The sequence below is a fragment of the Neophocaena asiaeorientalis genome, unplaced genomic scaffold, assembly GCF_003031525.2.
Source record: "Neophocaena asiaeorientalis asiaeorientalis breed wild unplaced genomic scaffold, Neophocaena_asiaeorientalis_V1.1 scaffold116, whole genome shotgun sequence".
Taxonomy (NCBI): Eukaryota; Metazoa; Chordata; class Mammalia; order Artiodactyla; family Phocoenidae; genus Neophocaena; species Neophocaena asiaeorientalis.
The window spans coordinates 12,022,227-12,036,968 of record NW_020174561.1 but is presented as its reverse complement, the minus strand read 5'-3'; positions in this window follow the sequence as shown (position 1 = coordinate 12,036,968).

Here is a 14,742-nt window from a genome sequence, read left to right as displayed (position 1 = left end):
CCAGAAGTAGAGAAAACAGGAATATTTGTGAAAGCCCTAAAGACTCCCATATTTCTTAATCCCAAATGTCATTTGTCTGGAATTTAGATAACATATTCATATTCAAATCTCCAATCGAAGCCTATTTAATACAAAATGTAGGTGAAACAGGAGCTCTTAACCACTGAAAATTTCAGTGTATTAATCCTGCATTTCCTTTAAACATTCTTAAATCTCTCTAGGTCTGATAGCTGAGTTGAAGAAGTCTGTATTTGCACAGCTTTCTAGGCATTGGTGAGTCAAGTGTCTAGTGAGACAGTAACAGCAATTCTATCTCTGTGTATGTCATTATTAGATCAAATATTAGTAAATTAGTGCATGTACACCTTATAGTTAATGAGAGCTGTAAAAAATCTCCTTGGTTAGAAAGTACTGGTCTGAATATAAGTTATTTTATAATATAGACATTTCTGTATTTAGTGATAGTTCAGTGATGTAAGTAAAGTATTTTTGTTGAAAGGGGGAGCTCGCTATCTTACTGAATTAATAAGCAGGGCTAATCTGAAATGTAGCAGTAAAATCATTAACAATAAGTGTTTGTGTATTTACATTTGCTACCCAATTTGTTAAAAGATTCTGCTTATAGTGGTGTGTTAAAATATTATGGAAATTATTTCTTAGAAAACAAATTTATGTCTGATTGGTTGTTTAGCATTTCAACAAAACACATACTGAATAATCATTACTAAAGAAAAAAATTCACAGTTTGAAATTGAACACTGCTAACAAATACTGAAGTATAAAAATGATATGATATAGAAAATTTATAATGATGCAACTTTTCAAAGACAACACAAAGAACTCCAGGACCATCTTCTGTATCTAATAATAAGGCTTTCATGACTCACCAATGACAAAATTATCCACTATTTTCTCAGGTAAAAAAATAATAAAAAATATTCTGATTGAAAACAGAATGAACATGGAAACAATCCACTATATGTGGTATGTATACCAAGAACTATGATCTCTCTCGATACAGATATAATCTTATTGCTTTGTCCTTTATAGTAGTAACAATAAAACCTGAAAACTTTAAAATCATTTCAACTTAGCTTTTTCCTCCACCTTGTATTAATGTATCAGAATATAACTGATTTTCTTAATTTCTTGGAGGCTAACACCTTATGGAAACTCTTATAATCTCATCAGACATTCCGTCTTTTTTTAAATTTTTAATTAATTAATTTTTAACATTTTTATTGGAGTATAATTGCTTTACAATGGTGTGTTAGTTTCTGCTTTATAACAAAGTGAATCAGTTATACATATACATATATCCCCATATCTCTTCCCTCTTGTGTTTCACTCCCTCCTACCCTCCCTATCCCACCCTTCTAGCTGGTCACAAAGCACCGGGCTGATCTCCCTGTACTATGCAACTACTTCCTACTAGCTATCTATTTTACATTTGGTAGTCTATATATGTCCATATATACACTACCACTCTCTTGCTTTGTCCCAGCTTACCCTTCCCCTCCCCCTGTCCTCAAGTCCATTCTCTAGTAGGTCTGCGTCTTTATTCCCATCTTGCCCCTAGGTTCTTCATGACCTTTTTTTTTTTTTTTTAGATTCTATATATATGTATTAACATACAGTATTTGTTTTTCTCTTTCTGACTTACTTCACTCTGTATGACAGATTCTAGGTCTATCCACCTCACTACAAATAACTCAATTTCGTTTCTTTTTATGGCTGGGTAATATTCCATTGTATATATGTGCCACATCTTCTTTATCCATTCATCTGTCGATGGACACTTAGGTTGCTTCCATGTCCTGGCTATTGTAAATAGAGCTGCAATGAACATTATGGTACATGACTCTTTTTGAATTATGGTTTTCTCAGGGCATAAGGCATTCCATCTTGCAATTACAAAACTACTGATTAGCCTTAGTTCATTTCAGCTGTACTCAGAATTTTTCTAAATGGTTTTCTCTCTATTTCACTATCCATTTTATTTTTAGAATTCTTAAATTTTGGGAAGATCTTTACAAGTATCACTCTGTAGTATAAAACTTTCCCCTCATTGTCCTCCCCTCCCCCTAAACCTGGGAGAGATTGCTGTGTTTGACCCTCAATTTACCAAATGTGCTCAATTATAATGTCTTTAAGCCAAACAATTTATTTAGAATTCCCTAAATAATTTTTGTAACTAATTCCAGATTTTTAAAAGAGGTGTGATCAGAGTATCAAAGAGACAATAGAATCATAAAGTGCCTAACTGGAATGAGAGAAATAAATCCGTAAGTTCCTTTAAATTTATTTGTTTATGATTGTAGAGGTAGTGTATGATCATTGTAGAAAACTTGGAAAAACCCAAAGAAGAATAAAGAATAGAAATCACTATAAGTTCTCCACCCAGATAAAAAAGATGTAATATTTTGATTGAATTATGTTTTAAAATAGACTACAAGCTGCAACAGACTTTTATACAGCAATAAGAATAAATGTCTTTCTCTTTCAAATTTTTTCCTTTTGGAGACTCAGAAGAGTGATACTAAGCAAAGGAGAAAAGAATGAGAAGCAGGAAGAGGAGAAATTAAAGGCCACCATGTATGTAGTGTGCCAAAAGAGAGCCATTCATGTGCTTTTTCTGCAACAATATCTTCCTTGGAAAACAGTCAAGTTCAGCTGATACTTCTACTTGGCAATTTATATTACAGCAACCATGATATTAGCAATATTGTACTTTATGATACTGATATTTGGTAATTTTGGTTACAAAAATTAAGCTGGAATGATTTAAATGTGTCTGACACATGAACTGAGCTTCTATCTTAGTTTTTCTTTGTTTGGTCTCAGTCTACGCACTATTTCAGCTCCTTTAATGTACCCGGGCCTCTCACTGCTGTGGCCTCTCCCGTTGCAGAGCACAGGCTCCGGACGCGCAGGCTCAACGGCCATGACTCACGGGCCCAGCCGCTCCGCGGCAAGTGGGATCCTCCCGGACCGGGGCACGAACCCGTGTCCCCCGCATCGGCAGGCGGACTCTCAACCACAGCGCCACCAGGGAAGCCCCGCGATCATCTTTTTTATTGTACTTTTGAAATATTACCAAGAAAGACAGTGTCAATATCAGTAGGTTTACCTGTGCTATGTGGTTTAGGGAACATCTGGTCTCTAGATCAGGACTTTCTCATCTGTTTCCTCTATCTCGGTGCACTTAGGATCTTTTCTAACACAGGTACATACCTTTGAAGGATGTTGGACCTTCCTATTCAACTGTCTCTTCTTCAGGCTATTCTTCTTCACATAATTTTTCCCTGAAGTCCAGTTTCTATAAATGAATAATTTTTGTTGTTTCCTTCAGGACTACCCAAAGATAACTTTCCCTGTCTCCTTCAATCTTTACTTGAAAAATAAAATATTATTCAAGACAAAAAAATTTTTTGACTTAAATTCTCCCACTACCTGGGCCACAAGGTTTTATAATAGGCGAGTAGCTGGAGACTTTTAAAGTCAGGTCAGGTGCTTACCCTTCAATCCTAATTCCTTATCTGCAAATCTCTTTCTTTCTTGTTTTCTTTACCTTATTTTCTTCATTATAAAATATTTTTATCACCCTTAAATAGTTCACTGGATTATGCTTACATTTAAGAAAAGATCTTCTGCCTTTTCTATAATAATATCATATTTAAAAATTTTCTGTGATATATGTTCATTTCATTTTCAGAAAATATTAGCAAGACAGTATTTTCAATGTAAGAGATAAATCAGAGCTTATTAATTGAGAAATAAAATTAGACCCAAAAAGAATGAAATGGCTTTTATTTAAATTAACTGCAGCGTCTAGAAATTTTACCTTGAAAACAGATAACTACCTGATGTTATAGAAATAAATAGCTTGAAGAAAATGGTTTAGAAAAAAAATATTGTCTTATTTTTATATAAGCTCATCTAAATATGCTTTAAAAAAAATAAAAGGATGAACAGAAATAAAAGACTGGTTAAATTATTCTTCTAAAATTTATCTCTAAAAAGCAAATTGATTACTTCATCACATGGTAATAATAATGTATCTTAATGACATAATTAATTGATTGATTATAATCCCCAGAAAAATATGTCTGAAGTAGGGAGCAAAGTTTTAAAAATCCTTAAAGACAGATCGATTTCCTCAAAACTTAAAAGATTTCAAGGGCTTCCCTGGTGGGGCAGTGGTTGAGAGTCCGCCTGCCGATGCGGGGGACACGGGTTCATGCCCCAGTTCTGGAAGATCCCACATGCCACGGAGCGGCTGGGCCTGTGAGCCATGGCCGCTGAGCCTGCGTGTCCGGAGCCTGTGCTCCGCAATGGGAGAGGCCACAACAGTGAGAGGCCTGCGTACCGCAAAAAAAAAAAAAAAAGATTTCAAAATCTGGCACTATCCTGTCAGTTGTCAACATTCAAAAATACGCATGAGTAGAACGTTGAAATCTAACAATTACTATAAATCAGAATATTATAAAATACATATATGCCTTGATTTATCTTGGAACTAGTTTATTAAGTATATGATATGTAAGGTGTATTTCAAACCAGAAATCTTGGCTCAGGCTTTTCAATAAGTATTATATTGACAAATGGAGAATACCTGAGCCATTACTGAGTAAGTTTTCCCCCCAAAGATATTAAGCCTAACTCCTAAATGTTCTGAGTTTGAGTCAGATTCCATACTAAAAGGTTTCATTTGCTTGAGTACACTGATATCGTCACTCCTCCCAAACTCTCTCAAATTCATTCTTTCTCCCTTTCCTCTATTTTCTCCCTTCCCTGAATTCATTGATTTACATATCATTTCATGTGTCAACTTCTTCCTGATTGCCTCTATATGCCAAGAACTGTGCCAGATAAAAGGAAGACAGTAACGAATAAGAAGCATTTCTGCTTCTGACTATTACAGAGTAATTGGCACTAGATTAATGTTTATGTTATAAAAAAAACCATATAGGGCTTCCCTGGTGGCGCAGTGGTTGAGAGTCCGCCTGCCGATGCAGGGGACGCGAGTTCATGCCCCGGTCCGGGAAGATCCCACATGCCGCGGAGCGGCTGGGCCCGTGAGCCATGGCCGCTGGGCCTGCGCGTCCGGAGCCTGTGCTCTGCAACGGGAGAGGCCACAACAGTGAGAGGCCCGCGTACCACAAAAAATAAAAAATAAATAAATAAATAAAAACCATATAACTGTGTAAAATATATGAGACCATTGTTTTCAGGTATTGGACAAAACACAGCACAAGATTGTGATCCCTGAAAAGAAAACTCATCAGGTAATATCCCATAATCATTCCAGCTCTCTGCCTGGAGACACTTAATTGTGGCTCAGTGAGCTAAAGTCTGAGCAGAGCATGGAAGTCCCAGTTAGAAGAATAAGAATTGGGGTAGATATAGTCACCGGAATGTGCAGGGTAGGAATTGAAGAGGGAGCAGAGTCAGGGAGGGCACAGAAGTTCTGGGTAAGATGACACAGGCTCACCAGAGAGCATTTGCTGTGAGGTAGAGATTGAAACAAAGAGTCTGGGAGACATTGGAGTTCCAGCCCAGAAAGAATGTTGATGAATGACAGGCATCCAGATGAGGCACCACGAAGGCCAGGCCTTAAGACCAAGGCCTATGCTGTTAGAGAAAGTCTATTCTAGAGCTACCCTAGTAAGGCTGAAAACCACCAGCCTAAAAATCTGTATGTAGTGAAATTATCTTTCAAAAGTGAAGGAGAAATTACCACCTTCTCAGGCAAACAAAAATTGAGGGTATTTATTGCCAGTAGACTTGACTTGCCAGAAATGTTAAAAGAAACCCTTGAGAAGGAAGAAAAAGGTCAGCAGTTTAGATCTTCATAAAGAAAGGATGTGTGTCAGAGAAAGAATAAATGAAGGTAAAATAAAATTGTTTTCTTTTTTTCACTAATCCTGCAGATAAAAATTTGTTCAAAGTAATAATAGCAACAATGTATTTGGTGATTGTAGCGTATGGATAAGTGAAGTAAATGACAGCGATGTTACAGGGGACAGGAGGGATTAGGAATATTCTGTTAGAAGGTACCCATACTATTCATGAAGCTGTACAGTGTTATTTGAAAGTGGACTTGTATTGGTTGTAAATGTATCTTGTAAACTCTAGGACAACAACTAAAAACATTTTAAGAAAGGCTATTGATATGCAATTAAAAGCAGAAATCAGAGAAGGCAGAAAAAGAGTAAATGAAAAGAGGCAGAGAAAGAGGAAGAGGAAGAACAACAGCAACAAATAACAGCAACAACAATAACGGCAATGAATAGAAAACAGATACAAATATGGCCAATATTAATCCAACAATATCAATAATCACTTTAAATGTGAATGGGCTAAATAAACCAATTAAAATACAGAAACCATCAGAGTGGATACAAAAATAAGATCCAACTGTATGTCTACAAGAAACCACTTTAAATAAAAAGATGCCAATAATTTAAAGTAAAGGAATGAAATAAGATATACCACAGTTAACAGCAATCAAAAGAAAGCTGGAGTAGCTATATTAATCTCGGACAAAGCAGACTTCAGAGCAAGGAAAATTATCAGGGATAGAGAAGGGCATTATATAACGATAAGGTATCAATTCTTCAAGAAAACATAAAAATCCTTAATGTCTACTTGCCTAACAACAGTGTCAAAATACATGAGGCAAAAGTTGATAGAAATGCAAGGAAAAATAGATAAATCTACTGTTATAGTTGGAGACTTCGACACCCCTCTATCAGTAATTGACAGTTCCAACAGGCAGAAAATCAGTAAGGATGTCGTTAAACTGAACAGTAATGTCAATCAACTGGATCTAATTGACATTTATCGAATGCTTCATCCAACAACAGCAGCATACACGTTCTTCTCAAGCTCACATGGAACATTCACCAAGATAGACTACATTCTGGTGATTAATACAAATAAAACACACCTCAGCAAATCTGAAAGTATAGAAATCATGCCAAGTAGGCTCTTAGACCACAATGCAATTAAACTAAGAATCAATTACAGAAAGAGAGCCAGAAAATCCCCAAATATTTGGAGATTAAAAAACAGACTTCTAAATAAAATTTGGGTTATAGAAGGCTCAAGAAAAATTTAAAAATTCTTCGAGGAGAATAAAAATGAAAACAGAACTTGTCAAAATTGTGAAATGCAGCAAAAGCAGTGCTTAGAGGGAATTTTATAGAATTGAATGCATATATTAGACAAGAAAGATCTATAATCAGTAATCTAAGTTTCCACCTTAAGAAACTAGACAAAGAAGAGTAACATAATCCTAAAGCAAGAAGAAAAAAATAGATGACAAAAATTAGAGCATAAATCAATGAAATTGAAAATAAATTAATAGAGAAAATTAACTAAATCAAAGGTGGCTCTTTGAAAAGATAAAAAAAAAAACTGATAAACCTCTAGCCAGGTAACCAAGAAAAAAGACAAGACCAAATTACTACTATCAGAAATGAAAGAGGGGCCATTACTATTGATCCCATGGACATTAGAATGTTCTGTTCCTCTGGTGGGATCCTGAATAAGAAAGGTACACACATTAAGTTCATACATGTGTGTAAAATACAAGGTATGAAAGGATATTCACCAAAGTCAATAAAATGGTTGTTTGGGGGGAAGAACCAGGATTAGAGTTGGAACTTAGAATTGGGTTTTAGGCATCATTCTTTTTTTAAACCAAGAGAAGATTTCTTGTGCAATTAAATAGCATTTTCCAAAGAAAAGAACAGTTGAAAGCCTGGATAATCATCTAATCAACAATACACAAGGCAAAGGTAAGTGTTGTTAACATAAGAGTGCAAAACATCAGAAAAGAAAAGCTTTCTATCATTTCTGATAGCGTAATACATGTTCGTAAACGCTCGCGATGTGCCAGCAAGATACTAGGAGTAACAAAAAGAAGCATAGGGCTTCCCTGGTGGCGCAGTGGTTGGGAGTCCGCCTGCCGATGCGGGGGACACGGGTTCGTGACCCGATTCGCGAGGATCCCACATGCCGCGGAGCGGCTGGGCCCGTGAGCCATGGCCGCTGAGCCTGCGCGTCCGGAGCCTGTGCTCCGCAGCGGGAGAGGCCACAACAGTGAGAGGCCCGCGTACCGCAAAAAAAAAAAGAAGCATATATATGGTTTAGCATACACCACTTGTTATATGGGGATATATGTATGCACACGGCTGATTCACTTTGTTGTACAACAGAAACGAACACAGTATTGTGAAGCAATTATCCTCCAATAAAGATGTATTTAAAAAAAAAAAAGCAAAAGGGTGTCTGCCCTCCCAAGACGGAGACATCCTCATCGATACCATACTCTTCACACCTGCTTTTATTCCTAAGCGTCAGTGTTTATTGAGTGCTAACAAAATGCCAGGCACTATTCTAACCTGTTCGTCATGTTTTACACGTGATTTTCCAGTCAATCCTCATAACAGCCACATGGACGTAGGCATTATTTTTATTATCCATGTTTTAAAGATAAGGAACTAAGCCCCACAGGTGAGTTACTTGCTCAAGGCCCCCCAGCTAGAAGCTGGGATTTAAACTATGCAGCTGATCACAAGGCCTAGCTTCTTAACCAATACTACTTTGTTATCTCGTTTAATCCGCACCCAAACCTGGCCACCTGCTACCCATTATTTACAAATGGGGAAACTGAATCCTGCAGAGGCTGTGGAAGTGGCGTAGGTTACGCTAATGGTGGAAGGCAGACCAGGTTTTAAACCAGCCCTTCCTCTATTATTCTTCAAGACGTTGTCGAAATAAATAACTGTAATCACGTGTCACAGAGGTTTGGCTAACGGACACCTCCTTGGTGACTATGGAGCTTCTTTGCCACAATGTTTCTCCTGTACCTTTTTCAGTCCTCCTCAGTGTCCTTCCCTTGGCTCCTTTACCTGCCATTTCTCTGCATGGATTTTCTCCTCATCTGCTTGGTGGCTGCTTTCTACAGCCTTTCTCCCTTTCCCCTCTGTCTGCTTGCCTCTCTTAACTCCACCTTTCTGAATACTTATACCACACACCTATGTTAAAAAACAAAATTCTTCATACTTCTCAGTTGAGAGAGGGGCAGGAGAGGAAGCATTTATGGTCTTGGTTAAATTCAGGTCTTTTTTGATCAATTCCTTCCTGAAGAGTTAACAGTGTTTTTCTTCCTGTTCAAATTCACAATCATTGTGCTTGCAGTGGTTTTATGTGCATCTGTGTATCCTTCTACATGACATACACAAGTGTTGATGGCATACTGCCTTAATTGGTAAAGAACTGCCCGTTGGTGCCTGGGTGCTTAGACTGACTATTGCTTTTGAATCCTGTGCTGAAAACTTCATAATGAAACCCAAATGACAGAAGCATAAACACAGCTGCTTATGCCTATAAAGTAAGTGGCTTACAAGGGAAAGCATAATCAGTGGAATCTAGTGTTTAGTCAATTACATTAACAGCAGACAAATAGAAATCATATGTATTTGACAGGAGGCCATTTTAAGAAACTGTATATTTGTATGCTGCAAACGTAATGAGACATCTTACAAGAAATGTGATCCATTATTCATGAACTTGAATAAAATACAAAGAAATCACCAAAAAAACCAGAAAATTTAAATTCTGTTAAAAATGTGAGGTTTTCTTTTTTATTGAAGTATAGTTGATGTACAATTATATGTTACGGGTATACAATATAGTGAGTCACAATTTTTAAAGGCTATAGTCCATGCATAGTTATTATGAAATATTGGCTGTATTTCCTGTGTTGCACAATACATCCTTGTAGCTTATTTATTTTATACATAGTAGTTTGCACCTCTTAACCCCCTAGCCCCTCTATTGCCCCTCTCCCTTTCCCTTTTCCCACTGGTAACCACTAGTTTGTTGTCTATATCTGTGAGTCTGCTTTTTTTTTGTTATGTTCAAAAATGTGAGGGTTTTATTTTGGTAGTTTATTTTATTTCTTAAATTAATTCAGAGGTTTTTTTTCTTAAGTGATTACCACCAAAGAGATTTAATATATCTTAAGTATGCCATAGGTATTATTTCAAAAAACACTCTATTTGGGTGTTTTCCAAGGCTGTAAGAAACACAACCAATATCAGAACTTGAACTGGGTTGGAGGAGGGCCATAGTGAATTGTCATCCAGCAGAAGGTGGGAGGTGATTAAGGAAGTTCCTTAAATGGATGATAGAAGGTAATCAGTGAAGGCAGCTGGACCATTGGTGCAATCTCGTAGCATGTGAGGGTCAGAGGTCAAGCCAGAAAGCTTAAAAGACCCATTGCCGGCTCATTGGTGGAGTTTCAGCCCTTGGGTTCAGAACGCAAAGAAGTTACTGATGAAATTGATAAAGGAATCTGGAAAGACCCCTATGCTGGGACGTGGGTACAAGGATGCTGCTATTGGAATTGGGGCTCAGGCAGGAACTTGGTACGAGGACAATTTCCAGGACATCCAGACCTAAGGTACAGTGGTGGTCATTTGTTTCTTAAATTCTACTGATTAAGGACTGTTGTGAGAGCCTGGACTGGGGCTTAGTCTTCAGGTTCCAGGTACATTGTCATAGTTACAAGTCCTGTGGGGAGCGGGAGAATGCCAGTTGCAAATGAAATTTTACTAATTTGGTATAACTGCAGTGGTGATAAATTGATAAAGTTCCAGTGTGAACAACTAGTAATTGCAAATTTCACAGGGCATTTTTGAAAGCCTTCCTAGATTTCAATTATTACAGGACTGGAAGTCCTTAAGGTATCTGTTAATAACTAAGATAATAATAAATAAATGGATAAGATGCATGGTTGTGTAATTAGCAGAGATCCCCCCAACAACTGTGCATGAGTCAGTTGCATCTGAAACACCTGGTGTTGCTTTAAGACATTAACTCCCAGGCCCACAAGAAGCCTACAGAATCAGTATCTGAGAGAAAGCCTAGAAATCTGAATTTTCTCCAAACTCCCCAGGTACTAATGACAACTCCCCTTAGAACCCTGTCAGGTTTATTCCACATAGCATTTCAAGTGCTTCAAAGAGTTTGAAAGTTTGAAGATTTTGTTATCACAAATAGTTTAAGCATTCCTTTTCCAATAGTATCCAATAAATACACAGATAAATACAGCTTCTTGTTATACCACAGTGTGTAGCTTTAGCTCAGTGCTTCCCAGAATTACCATGAATTCCAATTTAGTAAGCCTAAATTAGTGAACTCTTAATTCCAGAAAATCATCCCCCTAAAATCCTATTCCTCTGCAGTTGCTCCATCCACCCCTGGGGTGCATATTTCCATGGAGACAATGTCCTTGAATAATCCCATCTGTATCTTTATTTTGGGTACCTTATTCTTTACTATCTTTCATGTCATGCTGAAGTGACTTTTGTCTGGTATTGTTGGGAAGTGAGGAGAAGCCTTGATCCGCTTCATCAGAAGGCAAGGATTCTACATCCAGTCAGATGATTGTTCCAGCTATAGGTGAAGATGCAGGTGCATAAGACTTTGCCACCCGCGTGCGTTTCCTACCACCTGCCCTCTGAGCAAATCTCTCTGCCCAGCTAGCAGCTAAAACTGTTTTCTAAGTCTGTTCACGACCCCTGGTGATCCCAGACTCCTGGATGGGGAATCAGGAGATTCCTGGTTTTGCCTCCAGGACTAGCCAGCTGTATGGCCTTACACAAATAGCATCACTTCTCTGGGCTTTATTTTATTTTAGTGGTAGGATCAAAGGTTTGACTCATGACTTCACTTACTATTTGTGTAATTTGGGGCAAATTATTGAACACCTAGTGCCTCGATCTCCTTACTTACAAAGCAGAGACAATAAAAGGACCCATCTCAGAGTAGTTGTGGCAGTTTGCTTAGATATTGCCTGCTAAGTACTTAATACAGTGCCTGGCACAAAGTAAGTTTTCTGTAAATGTAAGCTATTATATTTAGGAAGATGTGAGATAATAGATGTGAAAACACTTTGAAATGTTGAAAGTCCAGATGTACATAAGTGAAAAGTATAAGTATTAGCTATCAAATGCTGTATAACAAATGGCCCCAGTTAGCAGCTTAAAATAGCAAATATTTATTATCTCACACAGTTTCTGAAACTAACTGGTTTTGGCTCAGGATCTCTTGGTGTCAGGAGCTTAGCTAAGCTTGAGAAAGAGCTGAGCTGACAGGTGTTGGAGTAGCTGGTTAAAGCACAGACCCGAAAAGAATTAACAGTGGACCCTTTAATCACTTACTGCTATGGTAGAAGCAAGAGTCTAAACCTGGAAAAGGTGTCAACTGCCCCCATTCCATTTTCTCCCATAGGGGACTGTGCTGGTCATGCATGAGGCAGGGAGGAAATGAGGGATAGGAGTGGAAAAGTACAGGGTACTGAGTCAGAGTCTGAAAAAAGTATCTTCAAAGTCCTCCCCCATAGAGGCACCTGAGGAATGCCTTGGCTGAAATGTGCCTGGTTTGGCCAGACGGGCTCCAGTTCTTGACTGAAATGCCCTTCAGAGACTGTAATGCCTTGGCTGTGCACCAAGTCTGACATAGGGAGAGCACCAATCCCCCGTAAGGCCTACCAAGCAAAGCCTTTGTAATTGCCTATAGTCAGGCCTGAAAAGTCACACATGGTTTTTCGTCAGGAGCTGGACTCCTCAGTTCCCCCAGATGTGATCTGCTGGGGTCATAACACCACACCGCATGCAAAAGGCAGGCCTCAGTCACAGAGCAGCTGAAGCAAGAAGCTACAGCCCACTTGGATGAAGAGTGCAGGGAGAACAGAGGGCAGGGCCAAATAGATCAGTTCAGATAGACGTACACAGGAGGTCAGGTGAACAAGGTGAGCAAATATCAGAGAGCCAAGAGCCAGAGTAACTCCCCGGTCAGTCAGAAACAGGGACCTTAGAGCGTTTCTCCATGTGTAGTGCTGGGACAATCTGTGTCGTCACCTGACAAACTTGCTAAGCACTCCCGGCCCCACTCTCAGTTTCTCACTCACTAGTTTTTTGTTTTTTCGTTTTATTTTATTTTGTATTTTATTGAAGTATAGTTGATTTACAATATGGTGTTAGTTTCAGGAGTACAACACAGTGATTCAGTTATATATATGTGTGTGTGTGTGTATATGTACATATATATATACACATATATATATATTCCTTTTCAGATTCTTTTCCCTTTTAGGTTGTTACAAAATATTGAGTGTAGTTCCCTGTGCTATACAGTAAGTCTTTGTTGGTTGTCTAGTTTATATATAGTAATGTGTACGTTAATCCCAACCTCCTAATTTTTCCCTCCCCCACCCCCCTTTCCCCTTTAGTAAACATAAGTTTGTTATGTCTGTGAGTCGCTTTATGTTCTGTAAATAAGTTCATTTGTATTATGTTTTTAGATTCCACATATAAGCGATGTCATATGATATTTGTCTTTCTCTGTCTGGCTTACTTAGTATGATAATCTCCAGGTCCATCCATGTTTCTGCAAATGTCATTATTTCATTCTTTTTATGGTTGAGTAATATTCCAGTGTGTGTGTGTGTGTGTGTGTGTACACACACGCCACATCTTCTTTATCCATTCATCTGTCGATGGACATTTAGGTTGCTTCCATGTCTTGGCTATTATAAATAGAGCTGCAATGAACATTGGGGTGCATGTATCTCTTTGAATTATGGTTTTCTCTGGATATATCCTCAGGACTCACTAGTTTTAAAGTGGAATCAGAACTTTTTTTAAAAAAATGTTTTTAGGAAGTTCCTCTGTGATCTTGATGCAGACAACAATTTGAGAACCACTAGATGAAGAGGTCAGGAAGGAGCAAGAGAACAGGTCAGAAACAACCGGAGAGACCAGGCAATGGCAAGGCCATTGAGCACCAAGGCAAGGCTGACTGAGCCCCATGCCCACTCTACTAGGTTTTAGTCCCCTCTTTTCAAGGTGGGAATCTTCCACCTTTGGTGAGATCTAGCCTGGAAACAACACAAGAAATGGTAATTGTGTGGGGATTTCCATTTAATTCCCATTAAATGTAATTGAGAATAGCTAAAAAAAAAAAAAAAAAAGTAGGACAGGTGTGGCTCTTAATATTGGTACCTGGTAATAGCTCAATAACCCGAGCACCAGGGCTGTTCTTTGCCTTCTTTCTGGCTTGAGTTTTCCATCCCAGGTGGGAAATGCAAACTTTGATTGACATGTGAACCCTTTAGGTTGCTTCTCACACATGATCTGCAATCATTGTGACAGGACGACTTAGTTTACGTGGTTCAACCTCGTAGAAGTATTTCAGATTTCACTGAACTCATGCTAAAGCAAAGTTTATGTTGCTCTTTGAGAAAGCCAGCTGGACTTCAGTTGTCTTCTGAGATAGTTAATTGCTTTAGTGGTGTAGTGATTGTGGTCACTTGTCATGATGCAGTGAGTGAGTAGTTAGTAAAGCATGCAAAGCCTAATTGACCAGTGGCTGTCTAAGCTAAGAGAAGAGAATCATCGAACTGAGAAATTCACAGCCCTCATTCTTGGTAACATGCTATAGAGCACCATAAGCATTTGTTATTTGTGTCTGCTGTCCCCACTGGCGACAACCAACAGTTTAGAAAATCCGGGAAAGATGATTCATAAAACCCTAAAGATTCTTAGGATGTTAAAAAGCCCAAGGGCATAGCCTAGGAAATGTGAATGAGACTTGTACTCACCTACTGATTGCTTTCAGACCAGATTATATGTTACACAGAAGTCCAATTTAATGAAAAGAGAG